Here is a 17,580-nt window from a genome sequence, read left to right on the forward strand (position 1 = left end):
TGACAAAATAGGTTATATATATGGGTTTTGAGCGTGGTACTCATTTATTAAATGCTCATTTTGATTTTAAAAAATAGCTTGCTTTCATTAGCAGTCTCGGGAAACAGACTCCATAGTGTAATAAATCTCACTTGCAGGAATTTTGGCCTGATACTCATCTTAAAATACTCTGAACTTTCTTTTTCTGAGCCTTGTCTCAGGCTCTACTACAGTCCTATCCCTTCTCTTTGTTATGCAGCTTCAGAAGGCAATTCTCATACATCCTTATAGACAGGAGTAGCTAGTTTGGGGAGGAGTCTTTGTTCTCATCTTCAAGTAATTAATTCCATTTTTTTTTTGTTTAATTTTCTTAATGAAAACTCTTTCTACAACTGAAGGTCAGAGCTAACTGTGGCATAACGGCTGTTTAGCATAGTATCACTTATAGAAAATAATTTTTTTAAGAATCATAAAGCAGTAGAAACTTTAAACCTGAGTATAGTTTGGAAAAGAAAAACTGAGGAGAAGGATTCTCATTCAGTATAAGAAAAGCTGAAAATGGACTGTATGTTTCTTTCTTCTCTCATATTTTATTAAATTAGCTCATGTAAATTAGTAAAGATGTTTCCTGCCAACTCTGCTTATGTGCTTCTCGAAACAGTTTTCTTTCATTCAAGTCAGCAAAAACTCCAGATTTCCACCTGTAGTTTTGTGTCCAGTTGCTCTGCCCTTTGCTGCTGGGTGTGCTGTAAATATAAAACAAAATATCCAGGTATTCTTTGCTTTTCTCCAGTGGAGTCTACCTGCTCATGAACTTGATTGAAAGTGTTGAACATTTCAGTATGCTCTGTAATAAGCCTGCAAAATTTCTGCATTCTTAATTAGAGATTTTTAAAAAATGTTTGAATTCACACATTTCTGCAGAACAGGTTTCCCATAGTGGGAAGGAGACTGGGAATGGACCATTACTCTGCCAGGTTTAGTATCAGATGTGTTTCCCATGTCATCTGTTTTAGTTGTAAAGGTATGGCACTACCATAATTCCTGTCTGTCTCAAAAGATGCCCTCTAACATTTGAATACATGGTTTTATGACTACTCAGTACAGATTTCAACCATCCTAGGATGTATGAGGGTCCAGGCACAATGATGTATTCTGGACTTGCAGAGAGAGCATTGCAGCTCCTGTATCAGGATCCATGTCACTGTAGGATGGATGTAATTGTCTTGAGCAGCAGCAATTTTGTAGGCTTAAATCTTCCCTTTGCAGGGTGTAGCAAAGTACACATCGACCTATGTTCTACTTCCACATAATGATATGATCTCCATTTTTTTTTCTTGTATAATTCACATGGTAATTTTCTGGCTGTTTCTGCTACTGTTTATGCTGTTTTTCAGTCTGTTCTGTCTTCAAATCTGTGAGTTAATCTGTGACTTTTGGATAGTGAAGTAAGATGGATTCATATTTTTTTAAATGTATTAAACCAAAAAATCTTGTTCCCAAAGATATGGTTTTGGAAGATACATTTTTACAATTATTTCATACAAAATTTATGTCTGCTGCTAATAAAAAAGAAAATACTACAAATAGTGCTTAACTGGGCATTTTGGAAAGTTAGTGTTTTATTCATCTTGTTATACTAAGGAATTTAAAAGCTAGAAAAGCTGGCATTAAACTTAAAGGGCAATGGAAAGTTGGTAGCCTAAACATTTGTTTTGATTCATATGGAAGGAAAGAATTTGGACCAGATGCCTGAAAGAGCTCAGAACCCAGCAGCCCCCATTGTTCTTCATTTAGGTGCCTAAATGGTAACAGTTGGGTGTGCAGTTTTCTTGAAAGCCGATCCTTTTGTGTTGAGGCAGCTTTTAGGTTTTAGCCTATCTCTTCCTGGCTATAGAACTTAACTGTAAATATTTTATCCCAGAATTGTCCCTCATCTATATCCTTGAAGCATTTGCTTATAGTTAGGAGATCTATTGTTAATACCGCAGGGCTGCAACCCTTTCGACATGTCCTGAGTTTTAAAAATGTGTCCTCACGTTGCTTTCATACTGGGGACATACTTTTCTGCATCTTATACATTGATAACATATTTGTAAGGAGTTCAACCAGCTCCAGAGTGTGAACTCTTAAAATGCAGTACATTCATATGCTTTTGTCTGCTTTAGGCTGGTAATCCTATAAAATATAAAATATTTTAGAGAAACTGGGGCTGTGCACTTTCTTCTGTAAAGTAAGCTTCCAGTCCTAGAAAATTTCTCAAGTGAGCCTAGTGTATAGGATGATTGCATATCAGTGTGCTTATATGTTAAGGTTCATAATATACAGATGATCAGAATATATATAGTTTCAGAATTGGGTTAAATCAAGATCAAACAGAGCATTTAGTGTGCCTTCTTACAGAAAAAAAAAACATAGAAAAATTAGCTGTTGTTTTCACCTAAGTTCTGTATGCACACACAGACACAGACACACACACACAGAGAAATACAAACACAATAAAAATACCAGTTGAAAGTTTTTGTGCTGTGAGGTGTTTAGGATGTTGCATATGATTCAAAAGAACCTTTGGACTTCATTCTTCAATTATGAGTTTTTAAAATTTAGATTTAATTACTAAAAGAGTAAGGCTATTAGTAGGCTTAAAAGATTAGGACTAAACTTTAATAAGCAAGCCCCCATGATACCCTGCATCCCAAAAAATTAGAGGAGATGGGTGGCTTTGAAATAAGAAACTGTAAAGAAATCAAGGAGAAAAAGCTGAGTTTCCAACAGGTCAGCATTATGATTTTACCAGGCAAACTAGCCCTGCTGAGAAGCAAGTACATTACTTTGGGCAAGTCACCATGACTATGCTCCCCACAGCAATCCCCACGTAGATCTGCTAGTTTAATTTCCTTCTATAATCTTTACACAGGGCTGCAGTTATTCCATACTTCAGATCTTCGGTTTTTAAAGAGAAAAACTAGCTTACAGTTCCTTATGTATAAACAGAGAGAAACCGTTCAGGATGTCCAGCTAGACTGGGGAGTAGGAGGACTCAAAATGCAATGATAATTCCAGTTCTAAATGCTGGGTGGATCGAGGTATTTTTGTGCAGGTATGTGGCTCCAAAGAATAAATAGCACTCTCTATTTTATCATCTTAAATAGAGGAATTTTTACTATTTTGATGATTTTTTGAGCCAATTATTGGCAGATGTGCTTTAGCCAACCATATGTATAGAGGTGATTTACAAATATATTCCTCTGCCTCAACAAATATTCCAGCTTCTTTCCAAATGGTGTGTTTGTTTGGTTGACGCATAACGTTAGCCAGCTATTTTTCTGAAATTGAATCCAGATCAAATGGAATACCCTGCTGGTCATATCTCAGGGCTTGCCTTGATCAGTGTTCTTCACCCTTACAGAGAAAGAGCAGTTATCTGGTTATCTGGGATTTTCAAAACAGGTTCCTGTATGTTATTCTAAATGTATTTTACCATCTTTGGCAGATGCAATTATCGCATCCAGTTAGCACTGAAAGACTATAGCAACATAAATCTGGTAGTATCTTTCTCTACAATGTTTTGATTTCTTTATTTTTCACATTGGAACTATGCAATTCTCAGAATAAATCTCCATGCATTGCAAACCTCCCAACTGCTGAAAACCCTTTTCCTCTTGTTGGACTGAGTTTGATCAACCATATTGTACAATTTATATTGGGTCTCACTAAGTTTCATATCAATTTTCACATTTTATTGCTCCAATCCAAATTTCTCATCTACTAGGAGCTATTGTGAATTGTCTCTCCAGAACTAAGAAATTCTTGTCTATCCCGAGCTTTAATTGGAAGTGATAGGACACCCATTTTTTTCTTGCCTGTCACTGACTGACTCATTGCCAGGAGATATTCAAGAGTCTGGTTCCTTTTTCTGTATTTTCAAGTCTAAATGTAGGCCATTAATATACCTGGATATTTTTCAGTACAGTGATTATTGCATTTCTGTACAGAGCTCTTGGAAATTGTGTGAAAGGTGCTATACAAATGTACAGAGTAGAGTGGAGTGGATTAAATAGGACTGGACTTCTGGAATGCACATCACCTCTTACCATGAGTTCTCATAGTGTGGTTAGAGCCAGCCTGTACTTCATGAAATTTTTTTTTTGTGATGTCCATTTAACCAATAAATCTGTCATCACTGACTGGTCTCCATTTCCTCTGAAATAAACAAATCACTATTAGGTTCTTTGAAGCAGCAGACTGCCAGGAAACACAAAAGTCACTTTTGCTTCATCCACAGAGATAAAGTAGTTAGTAAGTGGAAATGAGCTGCAACTGAAGGAGCCTCAGTGTTCTCACACCTGCTAGAAAGTACAGTAGATTTCCTCAGAGCAGGAATTTAAACAAACCTCAGAGTACTGTGTTCAGTGAAAGTGAGCTTGCCTAGCCAAGTAATGAATGGCAGGTCCTTGGAAACTACTTAAAGCAAGCCAGTTTTACAGGGACTGAAGAAATTTGAAAAAGTCCAGGATACTCTTCTAGGTCTGTGACATCCATTGCATCAGCTGTGGTTTGCCTGGTGCCATATTTCTGACCTTCACACTTCTCAGACTCCATTTTTCAACTAGATGGTCCTCTGCTTCCTGCACTTTGTGTTTCATTCCACAGGTCACTTCTCTGGGCCTCGACTGCTTTTAGCACCAAGTGTTCTTGTGTTAGTTTGCATCTGCTTTTTCTTTACTCTTGAGTAAAGAAATCCCTTAATCTTGGTATTTATGTCATTGCAGTCTCTGTCTACAAACAATCTATGGCTTAAGTGTTATCTTTTACCTCTTTTCAATGTGAAAAACTAGTTTGGGAAAGCTAGTGAAGTCCTTAATTCATTCTGGTTGTTCTCTGCTGATCTGCTGCTGATCCGCTGCTGGTGGAAGTTAAGCTTCTGACAAGCAAGCATAGTGGTTGTGAGAGGAAAAAAAAGATTGGTTTTAGCTTCTGTAACTCATTTTTAGGTTAAGTTAATGAGCACAGTTTACTTTATAAAATCGAAGGAAAATGTACCTGTTAAAAATTTTCAATCAATTTCAACAAAGGAGCTTTAAGCTTTCTTCCCAATAAAAAGCTGACTTTGACCTGTACAAATGTCCGTAAATATTAAAACTACAAGAAACTGCTAATGGAAGGTGAACTCATGACAGGAACATCAATAATAGAAGAAATACAGCACTTTTAGGAAAATCTAATGAATTTTTGTTTCGGGTGGACCCCATGGCCAGCATAAGCTAGTGAGAATTTTTTTAATGGGACAGCTTTACAACATAGTTTATAAATAGTGTTGAAAAACCTTTCATTTTTTTTTATCCATTCCATTTTTATGCTTGTTTCTAAATAATTGGTGCTTGTTAAGAGTTTTAACATCAGTATTTCCAATGGCTTTTTTTTTTTCTTTGTTGGAAAGCAGTGTTACTGTTGGAAAACAGTGTTATTATATGCTCATTAAAAGTTCTATCTTGGATTTGTATTCACATCCAGTAATATCTTTTCGTCTTTAATCCCTTAAATAAAATATTTAATTTGTTCTTATCCAGATCCTTTTAATCGACTTATTTTCAGACTCGTGATGACATTCCACTTTCTTTTTTATTGCTAGCAAATTTAATATTTCACATTTTGAGCTCACTATATGGTAGAAACTATTCTTGTAATTACTGCAAGCATAACCACAGGCTTCAGTTCTATCCTGTCCAAACATGTATTCTAACCCCTGTATTCAGACTGCTTTCTGATGCTTTGAGTATATAGTGATTTTTGTAAGTTAATATGGACTTCTAAAAAAATTTACATTTTTTTAGTAGTAGTCACTTAAAGGGACATTTCTGCATCTGCCTCTTTCCTGCCATGAACTGAGAGTTTACATGTTTCCAGCACAGTGCTGAAGTGTCTCTTATCTTCCTTGGTGGGAAGATACTGGAGGATTGAAAGGAAGTGGAGAGAAAGTGCTGTGTGGAGCCAGTGAGATGTGGCTCCTGACCCAGGAGCATACCCCACCACAAGACCTCATGTGAAGGTGGAATGGGGCTTCCCTTCCTCCTTCCTTTCTCTGTATTTATAATGGTTTGCACTAGTGATGTGGAAATGTAAAACAGACCTATAGTAAAGTGGTGTGAAACTAAACCAAAAGGAGTATGGCACTTGCTGTAGTGCAAGATGCTAGACCTGATTTTGGAAACTCCTGGAACAAATCTGGGGCTCCAGTTGACAATATATATTTCCTGGCAAATGTGTAATCCCATATAAGCGGGGGTTTTGTCAATAACAGAACAAAAGCAAGGAAAAGAAAGGCGTGTATCTGTCTGCCATACGTATGGCAGTTCACTTCCTATAAAACACACTACTTGTTCAAAAAAATGAGATTAGTTTCCACTTTACATTTGCCAAAATATTCTGAAATGAATCCATGTGCAAAATGAAAATGTGCTTAGAGATGATTTTTCAAAAGTATTTTTGTAGCTTCAAGTCTTGAAAAGGCACATTTGTTGAAGCTACACAACTGTTTAGGTCTTGACTGTGTCACAGAGAATATGTGTGAGCAAATAATGAAATGGTGGGAATAATCAAAGAGAACAGGAGAGATTATAGAAGTTGAATTAGCTGAAAATATTATATTTCAAATCTATCTTTTTTTTGTTTGTTTGCCAGAGGTTTATAGCCCATCATTAACAAAAAAAGGTTGTTCACATGAAGAAACATCTGCATACTTGTATCTTTATATCAATCAGGTAGCATGCAGCCTTCTGCATGAATGGGAATCCTGGTACTGTCACTTTCAAGCTGATCTATAAAAAAGGGCAAAAAATAAAATAAATAAAATAAACCCCATTAAATAAACACAAGTATACCTAAAGCATGTGTGGATAAATATTCTGTAAGGGTTATTGTGTTATTATGTCCTTAGATGATTTATCTGTGTAACTGCTAAAGCACTTTGTTGCAGGAAGAAAGAAAATTTGAGGGTCACTAAACAGCTAGCTCTACAATACATGCACTTACAAGTTACATAACAACTGTAAAGAATATTTTTATATTTTAGTGAGCAAATAAGGGATTACTTTCCCTCTTGATTCATTTAATATCTCTGAAGTTGTAAACAATGCAGTGAAGAAGCAGATTTTTCCAGATAAAAATAGTTGGATGAGGTAGTGCTAAAATGGAATCTTCAAGCTATTTTAAATAATACTGAGCTCAAAACTTTGAAACTTCTGTCCTTAATATGATAGCTAGTTTTATAACAGTTAAATGCTTGTGAATTTCCTGTTTACTTTGTCTTCCAAAAAAAATTGACCCAAATAATGTATCATGCAGACAGCAAAAATCCAGTCTGTTGGACTCGATGATCCTTGTGGGTGCCTTCCAAATCAGACTATACTGTGATTCCATGATTCTTTTCTATGAATTACTTCAGTCACATAAGCCTAAGTTTGGAATGATTGGGCAAGCTCCATGTAAACATCAAAAATTTCAGGTGTACAGAACAAAAACTACAATCATGTTTTCCAGACTGGTTCACTGTTTTTATTTATGCTGGTTGGGTGCTTTTAGTATGAGATGAACTGAAATAATAAACAGTTTTTAAGATACTTTATGAGAACTGAAAGGTGTCATGTTCATTAATTATTTATATTAATATGACAGAAAATAATTAACTTCTTCCTGTATGTACATGTACATACAATAGTGTATATGTGCATAACTTACTAAATCAGAGTTGAGAGCTTTTTATCTGTTCCTGTAAACCATGAATTCTGAAGCCACACTTTTATGGGAATGGAGATTCAATCTTGTTGGGAAAAAGACCTGGGTTTGTGTTTACGAGCCTCTCCCACTCCTAAGTTTAAGAATTGCTTCAGTAGAGCACAATTGTCTTGGAAAAGTCTTGTCTTGGGAGGAAAAGTTGCCAGGTTGCTCAAGATATTTCTGTGGGGGCTTTAAACAGCTGGAGAGAGACCTTGAAGCAGACTCCTTACTTCAAAGGGGAGCCAGTGCACAGAGCAGGAAAGGAAAGTGGTCATGTGAATCTTCACGCTAAGCAGACTACTTGAGTGTTTATGTAGCAACTCAAACTTTTTTTTGAGGACGCGTGACTTAATACCCGCATATGCATTACATCAGTTAGCAAATTCTGCTCATTGGTGCCTGCTTTGTTTCGGGTAGGACAGGGCATAATCTTCATCATCTGGAGTGAGAGCTAGGCACAGTGAGCATCAATCCAAGCAAATACACAGGGGCTAGGCAGTGACAAGGGCATCTGCCTGCACGTCTTAACATCAGGAGGAGGGGAAGTGAGGCGGAAGGCATTTGGAGAGAAGGATGCATTTCAGACAAGTACTTGGGTCCTGTCTAGAGTCAGCTATGCTTTGTCCAAGTGATGATTTGTTCCGGATATAACGTTGCCATTTCCTACATTTTTCTTAGTATTGATTTAGAGTAAACGAGGAGCTAAACATAATTTTTGGCATTTCAACATTATTGCCCTTACTGGTTCTTTACTACTTTTTTAGGAATATTGAATGGCTTGAGAAAGGAATAGTACAGATAGTCCAGGACATTGTACTCATACTGAGTCACAAGGTTCTGGATTTAAGAGAAGTCTGTGTGTAATAACCAGTTAAAAATGGGATAGGTATATTTGATGATCAATAGCAGCAGAGGATGTAGAGAAATGACTAAAATGGAACAACATTATGGGTCATTGAAAGTCATTTTCCTTAGAAAAATGGGTACAAAAGGCAATATATTTTTCTGAGCATTTCTACCACTTCTTTCTCTTCTCACACTCATTTCTGGGAGCTGTGAAACAACTTATTGTTCATATCCTGTATGAGTGCTCTGTGGGAATATGATTTGTAAACAGGTTTTCAGAACTGGATTTGAGCTAATGACTTGCATACACTATGTGTGTTCTTTTACCAAGTTTTGAAAATTATTTTGATTGCCCTAAACATCTGCTGTGTGCAAAGGGAGTTCCAAAATATCTGCTTTCTAAATATGCCTAGGAAAATGAAAGTCTAAAAACTGATAAGTGATTTTACTCCTGGGCAATCTGTCATATGAGTTGCCTAAAAATAAATGACTGAATTTCATAGTTCTCTATTGACAAATGGTTATCTTGCATTTGCAATGACACTTATATAATTTCAGAAATTGCTTCCACTTTGGAACCATTTTTGGGTAATTGTCGCTTGTATTTCTGCTTCCTAAATATATTTCTAAAATTTTAAGTCAGATTTTGATCTATTAGGGTTTCTTAATCTGTTTGAATTCTTAATTTATAACAGGAATACATCAGACCCTTATTCCATATTACCAATTTGTCAGAGAAGATACTCTGATTTATATCCACAAAAACTGGTGCTTTCAGATGTTAAAAAAGCATCTGAATTACTATTCTATTGACACAGTTCTCACAAAAAGTTGGTCACCATCTCAGAGATGTCTATAGAGGTCTGCTAAGAACTATGTATCATTTTCATGTTACTTTCATCCTTTCATTCTTGGTTTAGACGCCAGCATGTTCCTTTTCCTTAGCCTTTTGCTGAACGTAAGTGTGACCTCTTTCCTATGATTTTTAATTTCCCACAACCTTTGAGAAAAAATTTGGTCATAAGGAACTGTAAGAAGTTTCAGAATTGGGTCACTTAAGAGGACCATTTAGACTTGGAGAAACAGACTTTGTTGCCATTGCTTCTGCAGTTGTCCAGGAACATCATCCCCTGTTTGTATACATTTGACTAGATCATACACAATCTGAATCCCCTGTGCCCTTCTTTTCCCCTGTTATTTAAAATGTGAATTTTGTCTGATTGTGTTTATACGCAAAACAATCTGTAATTACACTAATTTGGCCAGTTCTTGCCACACCTTACTTGAACAAGGATCAAGGTCTTGTCAAAGATAGGTCACAACTGTGATGTTTTTCCTGTCTTTCCTTAAAACCTGCTCTGGTATAATGTCCAGGAGGATGATAGCTGGGATGCAGTGAGCAACATTTTCACTTGTTTGTTACCACCATGAAGAAGTGAGGTGTAGCATACAACAAATGCATTGTCAGCTCTTGGGAGCGTGGACTTTCATTTGATAGTATGCAGTATAGTCCAGTATAATGAGGAGGTTGTTTAAGCAACACTGCTACACTAATATGAAAGAATAACATATTTGGAACTTTCTTTTTCTCATTCTATTTGCGTGCAAATGTCGTCATTCAAAGAAAGAACTTCTGGGCTCTTTCTACAGTTTTTGAATTAAACAAATGTCCTCCTAGATAGGGAACTAGCTTTTCTAGCTGCAGCAGGTATTCTTCAGTCTTTGAATTGTAGTCTTTTCCAAGTAGTATTATAAAAATGTATTTATATATTTATGTAACCCTTAAGTCTTAGGAGGTTCATGCACGAGTGCCCTAATAGTGTCCCTTCTCTGAGAATTAATGATGAATATTTTCAAGTAGTAATAAACTGTCTGAAATGAGCTCCTATTACCTGTCAGTACAAATTAAAGCAAATCCAATAAAACCAAATTGGAATTCATAGAATCATAGAATCATAGGATCAGCCATCCGGAAGGAACCTCTGAGATCATCAAGTCCAACCCTTGATCCACTACCACCGTGGTTACTAGACCATGGCACTAAGTGCCACATCCAGTCTCATCTTAAAAACCTCCAGGGATGGTGAATCCACCACTTCCCAGGGCAGCCCATTCCAATGGCTGATTACCTTCTCTGTAAAGAATTTCTTCCTAATATCTAACCTAAACCTCCCCTGGCAGAGCTTAAGACCATGCCCTCTTGTCTTACTGATAGCTGCCTGGGAGAAGAGACCAACCCCCACCTGGCTACAACCTCCTTTCAGGGAGTTGTAGAGAGTGAGGAGGTCTCCCCTGAGCCTCCTTTTCTCCAGGCTGAACAACCCCAGCTCCCTCAGCCTCTCCTCATAGGACTTGTGCTCGAGTCCCTTCACCAGCCTTGTTGCTCTTCTCTGGACCTGCTCCAGCACCTCAGTATCCTTCCTGAACTGAGGGGCCCAGAACTGGACACAGTACTCAAGGTGTGGCCTCACCAGTGCTGAGTACAGGGGAAGAATCACTTCCCTGGTCCTGCTGGCCACACTGTTCCTGATCCAGGCCAGGATGCCATTGGCCTTCTTGGCCACCTGGGCACACTGCTGGCTCATGTTCAGCTTCCTGTCAGTCCAAATTCCCAGGTCCCTTCCTGCCTGGCTGCTCTCCAGCCACTCTGTGCCCAGCCTGTAGCACTGCAGGGGGTTGTTGTGACCAAAGTGGAGGATCCGGCACTTGGCCTTGTTGAACCTCATCCCGTTGGAATCAGCCCAACTTTCCAGTCTGTCCAGGTCCCTCTGCAGAGCCCTCCTGCCTTCCAGTTGATCGACACTCCCCCCCCAACTTAGTGTCATCTGCAAATTTGCTGATGGTGAACTCAATCCCCTCATCTAAGTCATCGATAAAGATATTAAATAGAACTGGGCCCAACACTGATCCCTGGGGGACACCACTAGGGACCGGCAGCCAATTGGTGCTTAAATGATTAAAGGGCACTTTTGACATATTAAGATACACAAAAGAAAGTATGGATTTATTCAGTAGCTTTAGAGGGGCATGTCCTATTTACAAACAGGACACCATCCATACAAATAATTGTGTTTGACTTGCATGTTAATATATGGGTGAATTATTGCTCATTAATACGCTGAACGATGTTTAACTTGAACTTCTTATCTGGTCATTATTGACGCAATCTGAGTTGGAATGCCTGGTGATTTTTTTATGGTCTTGTCTTATAAATGTCTTCCTATTTTGTCCATAAAACTGAAGATGAACTTGAACGGCAGTTACTCAAGAGAACTTTTATTACATCAAAGGCTTGTTGGGCTGACATGAAAATGAGTGAAGAAAGAAAGGAGTTGATATGGAGATTTTTAATAGGGACTAGATCAGCTTGAAAGAGGTGAAATTTGTGGAACCAGGAATGGAAACGGTTTTATTTATACATTTTTGAATGACAGAACACCAAATAAACAAGCAGTCTAAACCTGAAAATAGAGTAAGTAGGTGATGTAACCAATGAGGTCTTTTACAGTGACAGTAGACAAAAATCTCCATTGAAAATAAAGGAAAAAAAACCAACAAAAGAAAAGACAGGTTTTAAAGTGAAACTACAATTCTAGAAGTAAAGTACTGGGTTTTCCTGGAGGGTTAGCTGATACAAAATGATGCATAGTACAAAAATCATTAATTTTTTTTTGGTTTACATTTCAAGGCATGAGAAGACACAGATTTCCTGCTTTCAAAAAGAAAGTGAAAATATATGGGAGTAGGAAAGCACCAAATTATGTTTAGAAAAAGCTTAATATTCAGCTAAATGCACAGATGCATAAACTAAACACTTTTATGCATAAACCAGTGTTTATATAGTAATGAGGATTTTCCATCAGTTTTTTCAGTTAAACAGTAGCTGTCTTTTTGCTGTTTAATGGAAACAAGGCAGTCTTGCGTAAAATCATCAGATGTATCAGCATGTTATGGTCTTTGATTTTTCATATGAGTTCAGCATAGTTATAACCATAACAGACCAACATTTTACCCTCCTTTCCTTTTGATTTTCGTCTCAGATTTGTAAAATGAACTGCGTCCAATTTTGCTTAAGAAGCAAGCCAGGTTTTTGGATAATAGAGAAAGTCAATATCCAGTTTTTGTTTTCGTTTTGAAAGATGGAGAAAGCTTGTTTAGGACTGGGAAGATCTGCCAAATGCTCTAACACCAGCATAAATTAACTATTTACTCAAACCTGCATTTACATCTGTGAAAGAAGATATTGCTCCATGTTTTCAGTGCCCCGGAGGCCTATAAATACCCTGGAAAACATCACAACAATGTAAAACAACCCAGTGCAGTTATCCAACAAGAACCATTTTTATAGGGTTGTGCAGTACCAGAGCATGCTCAGTCCAGCCTCTACAATAAATCCAAGCCTTAGTGACAGTTGTTCTATTGACTGGAGTCACTAGGGACTGCAGAAAGGAAGGGAGATGCAAGTCATGCTAGCTGGACATTTTAAATAGCTGGACAGCAAGCAGATGAATCCTAAAAGTGCTGCGCTGCTAAGGAGCTCTCAGCAGAACAGTAGGTAAGACAGGGAATGAAGTTGTTCAACACTTTACATCTGCCTATTGACACTTTATCATGCAATAGACAATTGAGATCGGACAGCTCTGGTTTTGTTTTGCATCAATAGAAACTATCAGCCAGTGTATTGCAGGGATGGTTACGCTAAGCAAACAGTCCCTTGTTTGTAGGCATTCCCCCTTTGCATCCAGATCCTGAGCAGCAAAGTGAGAGGCCATATTAAGGGCGGCTGTCAATGGGTAAAAAGAATTGGCAAAGGTTTTTCAAAGCTGTACAATTTTAAAATAAGATATCCTTGATAAAAATAGTATAATGTACAATCATCTTACTTAATTGGGTGGAAACTCAGTGACTGAATAGTTGAAAAGTAGATGGAATAAAGTTTTATACTGAAAAGAGTAATGCCCCAGAGCTCGTGCCTAACTGCTATACCTCATTTTTTTGCGAAAGTTGCAGAACTTTATTCCACTTCTTTATATACCTCTTGAATTTGTAAGGTGCTACATACTCTTTTTTCAGAGCTGACAGAGCAGAGTTCAGGAGGTATTTTCTGAGGTTTAGAGGGGGATTTGTCTACCTCCCTTCCTAATGCATCATTCACTGCTGTTGTATGAAGTCCAGCCCTGGAATTGCTGGTTACCAGTACACATCCTGAGATTTCATTGTTGCTTCGAGCCTCTGCTTTTTAGAGTGCACTCTACATCCAGTAGGTATGCTAATAATTTATTGATCTTTGTCTCCCATTTATGGGGTCTGATAATCTCAAGTATTGTGTCTACTCTTACTGCAGAGATCAAATCCTAGATTATATGGATGGGAAGAAGAGTAAAGAAATAAAACACCAGTTTTAATTTCCTAGAAAGCTGGACTTCAACATTTTCAGAGTTAAAAGGGGGGGCTTATATTTTACCTCCAGCCTGCCATTACTGGAGGTGACAACCGATCACGTTGGAGAATGTGGGCACTGATTTGAGTTGTTTTAACAGTACAATTAAATAAGCTCTTCATATGTTTTTAGTGTTACAACTTTTAGGATGGAGAAAAAAGTTATACCTACCCAACTTGTGTCTTGAATTGTAATGAATGTTTTCTAATTTTCTTATCCCAGTAGAGGTAGGTATTTTAAATGAGCTTTGTTTAAAAGAGTAAAATAAATACTGTCTGGGATTGTAAAACATATATAGGATTTACTATGCTTTGACATGCACTGTCAGACTATTTCGCTAGCACATTACTTTACCAGGAAGGCCTTTCTTCTCTAGCTTGTACACAGCAAGCTATGTGAGATGAATGATGGAAGAGTCAGGCCATATTATTTAATATTTGTGTGCCAAATGGGCTCTCTGATTGGGGAAAATAAAAATTTTTGGTTTTGAATGAGTTTAGTGATTACAGAAAGACTTTCCATTACTGAAAAGGAGTTGGAAATGAAACTGGGGACAAAATGTCCTTTTGATTTGACTAACGTACTGTGGACTTGGGTTACTTTAACTATAGTCTCTCTATATCATACATATAAAAGGGCACAGCACAAGTATGGCATGAAAGTTTGCCATCACAAAAGCTGTACTTGAACCCATACTTTAAGTAACCTCCTCTCTTAGATACATAGTATTTTCTTGCACTCTAATCTTAAAATAATAGGAAGTACTCCAAACAATTATGTTACAACTTTTTGCTCACATCAAAGTCAAAAGTTTTTTTTTAATACACTGCCAAAGCGTTCCATTATGAGTCACAATCTTTAACTGTATAACTTTGATTGTTAGCAATCAAGAAAAATTAGTCATCAAAACACCCTCCCAGACTGTAAAATTAATAGTAAAATAGATTTAGCAGAAAATTAAACATGCATTATTAGCTAGATTTTATTTCTTTTAGAGATTTATTTCCTTTACCAATTATACTATTTAGAGAACTATTTTGGATTTTCTGTTTAATTATGTGAGCATTTTTCCATCCTTTAACAATTGTACTATAGTTCAAAAAGGAAATTGTGTTAGCTTCAAACATGACAAATCCTTTGGGTGTTTTTAGTTGATTCTGCCATTTACAATAATTATTTGAGAAAACACAAAAAAAGGAAAATGTGGCATGCTGCTAAAATGGAAAAAAAAAGGAAAATGTGGCATGCTAGGGGAACCTGTAAGTCAAACCCAGCTGATAGTCAGAACTTCTAAAGCAGTCATTAGGAGGTTTTCTGTCTAGTATTAACAGACAGTAATCGTTTTAAGTGAAAAATGAAACTTTCAGGGTTGGTCCAAAAGCCAATGGCATAAACAGTTTCAACATCTGAAAAATTTTGTTTTACGACCTTTTTTATTTTGGTTTCCCTTGAAAGACAGGTATTTCCATATAATTGTATGTGGGAAAGTACTTTTCACTGTTTTTCCATTTTATAGTTAGTGTTATACTTCAGCACAATGTTGTAAAGTAAACTGTGAATGAAATAGTAGAATACACTCAGAACAGCAACCCTGTTGGGTATGAGAGTGCGCGCGCGCGTGTGTTTTTCTGTTCCTAAGAAAAGGTCTGGATATCTACTAAGGTATGTTATGAGTACAGCTGGGCTCATTTTAATGCTTTCTGAGGGATAATAAGATTTACAAAATATGTCACTAAAACATATGCAGGCCAATACATTTGCACAGAAATCTGTATTTCTTAAAGACCCAGACAGGGATTACATTTGTGCCTCACACTGAAAGCTGTAATGCCACACTAGCTGAGCCATGTCCAACAGGGGCAGCCACTAAGGTAGTGAATGACCGCATGGAATTGCTTGTGGGGACTGCGACATTCATCACAACTGTGAAATGGAAGGTGATTTGTGATTCTGCAGTTCTGCAAGGTGCTACATACACTTTAGAGGCCAGTTATGGGTGTTTAAAGAGGACAGGTTTTAGAAAGAGTAAAAACATTTGAGGTAGACTGAATTAAAAAAAAAAAAAAGGGAGAAAGGCACACTAACATAGGATTAAACAGTAATATTGGATGTTAGGTTTCCTCCAGACACTATTTTTTTCTGTCATATGTTCAACATCTATAAAATTTTCACTACATCATTAAGAGGTTCCAAAGAAATCTCTTCCATGATGAATGGGGAAAAAAATTAGCCGGTGTAACACAAGTGGAAAAATTACATTGAAAAATACCACTGTGAAATGGCTTCCTGTTTCCTGTAGCAGCAAAATAATTCTTAGAAAGAGTTAAAAGTTGAATTCTCGGTACCCATTTATATTTTCCTTTGTGTAACTTTATCCTGAAGCTTGGGTGAGTTAGGCAATATGGAACCCTAAAGAAACTCCAACTGTATTAAACTTCTGTAAAGTGTTTCAACTTTTATTGCTTAGTATGGAAAACTAAAATCCTTGATTCTTTGGCTTATGTGCAAACTATTTTTTTGTTCAGACAGGAGCTTATGCAATTGCAATAAATTTCTTTTAAAAAGCAAACTTAAAAGTCAGCAAGATTTTGACTGTAAGTTTCTCCTGTACATTTTGAGAAAATATATATATGGGAGCCTAAGAAAATACTTTTCTTTATTTAACTCAAGACTTCTCACGATCATAGAGAAAGTAAGCCAGTACTTATAATGGGATTAAAATTAGCTCTAACACCCTTGTGATTGAGAAGAGATTCCACTGAAATTCTTGAGCTTGTCCAGCTTTCTCACTGTAATTTAGGGAAGAACTTGGCCTATGCTAAGAAACTGGCTCAGATGGCACACTCTTTTCTGGGTCATTTGCTCTAGTGAAGGTACCTATTTTAGCACAGTGATCTACTTGAATAACTACAGATTCTGGTTTTTACTTTTTTCCTAATGTAACGCCTTGTGTCTGAGGAGTGGAGGCAATGGCACTATCTATGTGTAGCACATCAACTATGGAAGAAAGAGCTTTAGGCTGTACACTTAGTGAAGTCTGTAATCAAATTACACCTTGATTTCTGCAAACTATGGATAATGTGACTGTGTAAAAAAATTGAAGTCTATTTGCCTATGGATAAAACACAGCAATTGTTTATTAGAAGGATATTTGGAAATTCACAATGAAGATTTGATTTAGTGATATCTGAAAATTAAATAATTGACATTTTTACATGGAGTAACCAAGTAACTACATTAAAAGTGTTTTACTCACTGATTCAAAGAATAATATCCACAAAGTCTGCACTTTCTAAGCAACAGAATTATTAGCAAGGCCTGACTGCCATTTGGGAAGCAAACATGGGTAGTCTTGCATTGGAATTTAATGCTACTTAAGTACAAGAGACTTTGAATGTAACTGTAAAAGCACATAAAACTAATGGCCATTTCTATAAGGAATTGAAGATATAAAAAAGGTTTGTAAAATGTATTGCTTGACATACGTTCCCATCCCCACTGTAATTTGGATTGTAATACATTAACAATGGCATCCTATC

The 17,580-nt window shown here is 36.9% G+C and overlaps 1 protein-coding gene across 1 annotated transcript in view; it reads left to right on the forward strand.

Moving 5' to 3' along the window:
* MEOX2 (mesenchyme homeobox 2) overlaps positions 1-17,580 on the forward strand; it is a 53,879-nt gene that overhangs the window by 15,055 nt on the left and 21,244 nt on the right. The window lies entirely within an intron of this gene.

This window comes from Pipra filicauda, unplaced genomic scaffold (assembly GCF_003945595.2).
Source record: "Pipra filicauda isolate LSUMZ 115617 unplaced genomic scaffold, ASM394559v2 scaffold66_size7647185_pilon, whole genome shotgun sequence".
Lineage (NCBI taxonomy): Eukaryota > Metazoa > Chordata > Aves > Passeriformes > Pipridae > Pipra > Pipra filicauda.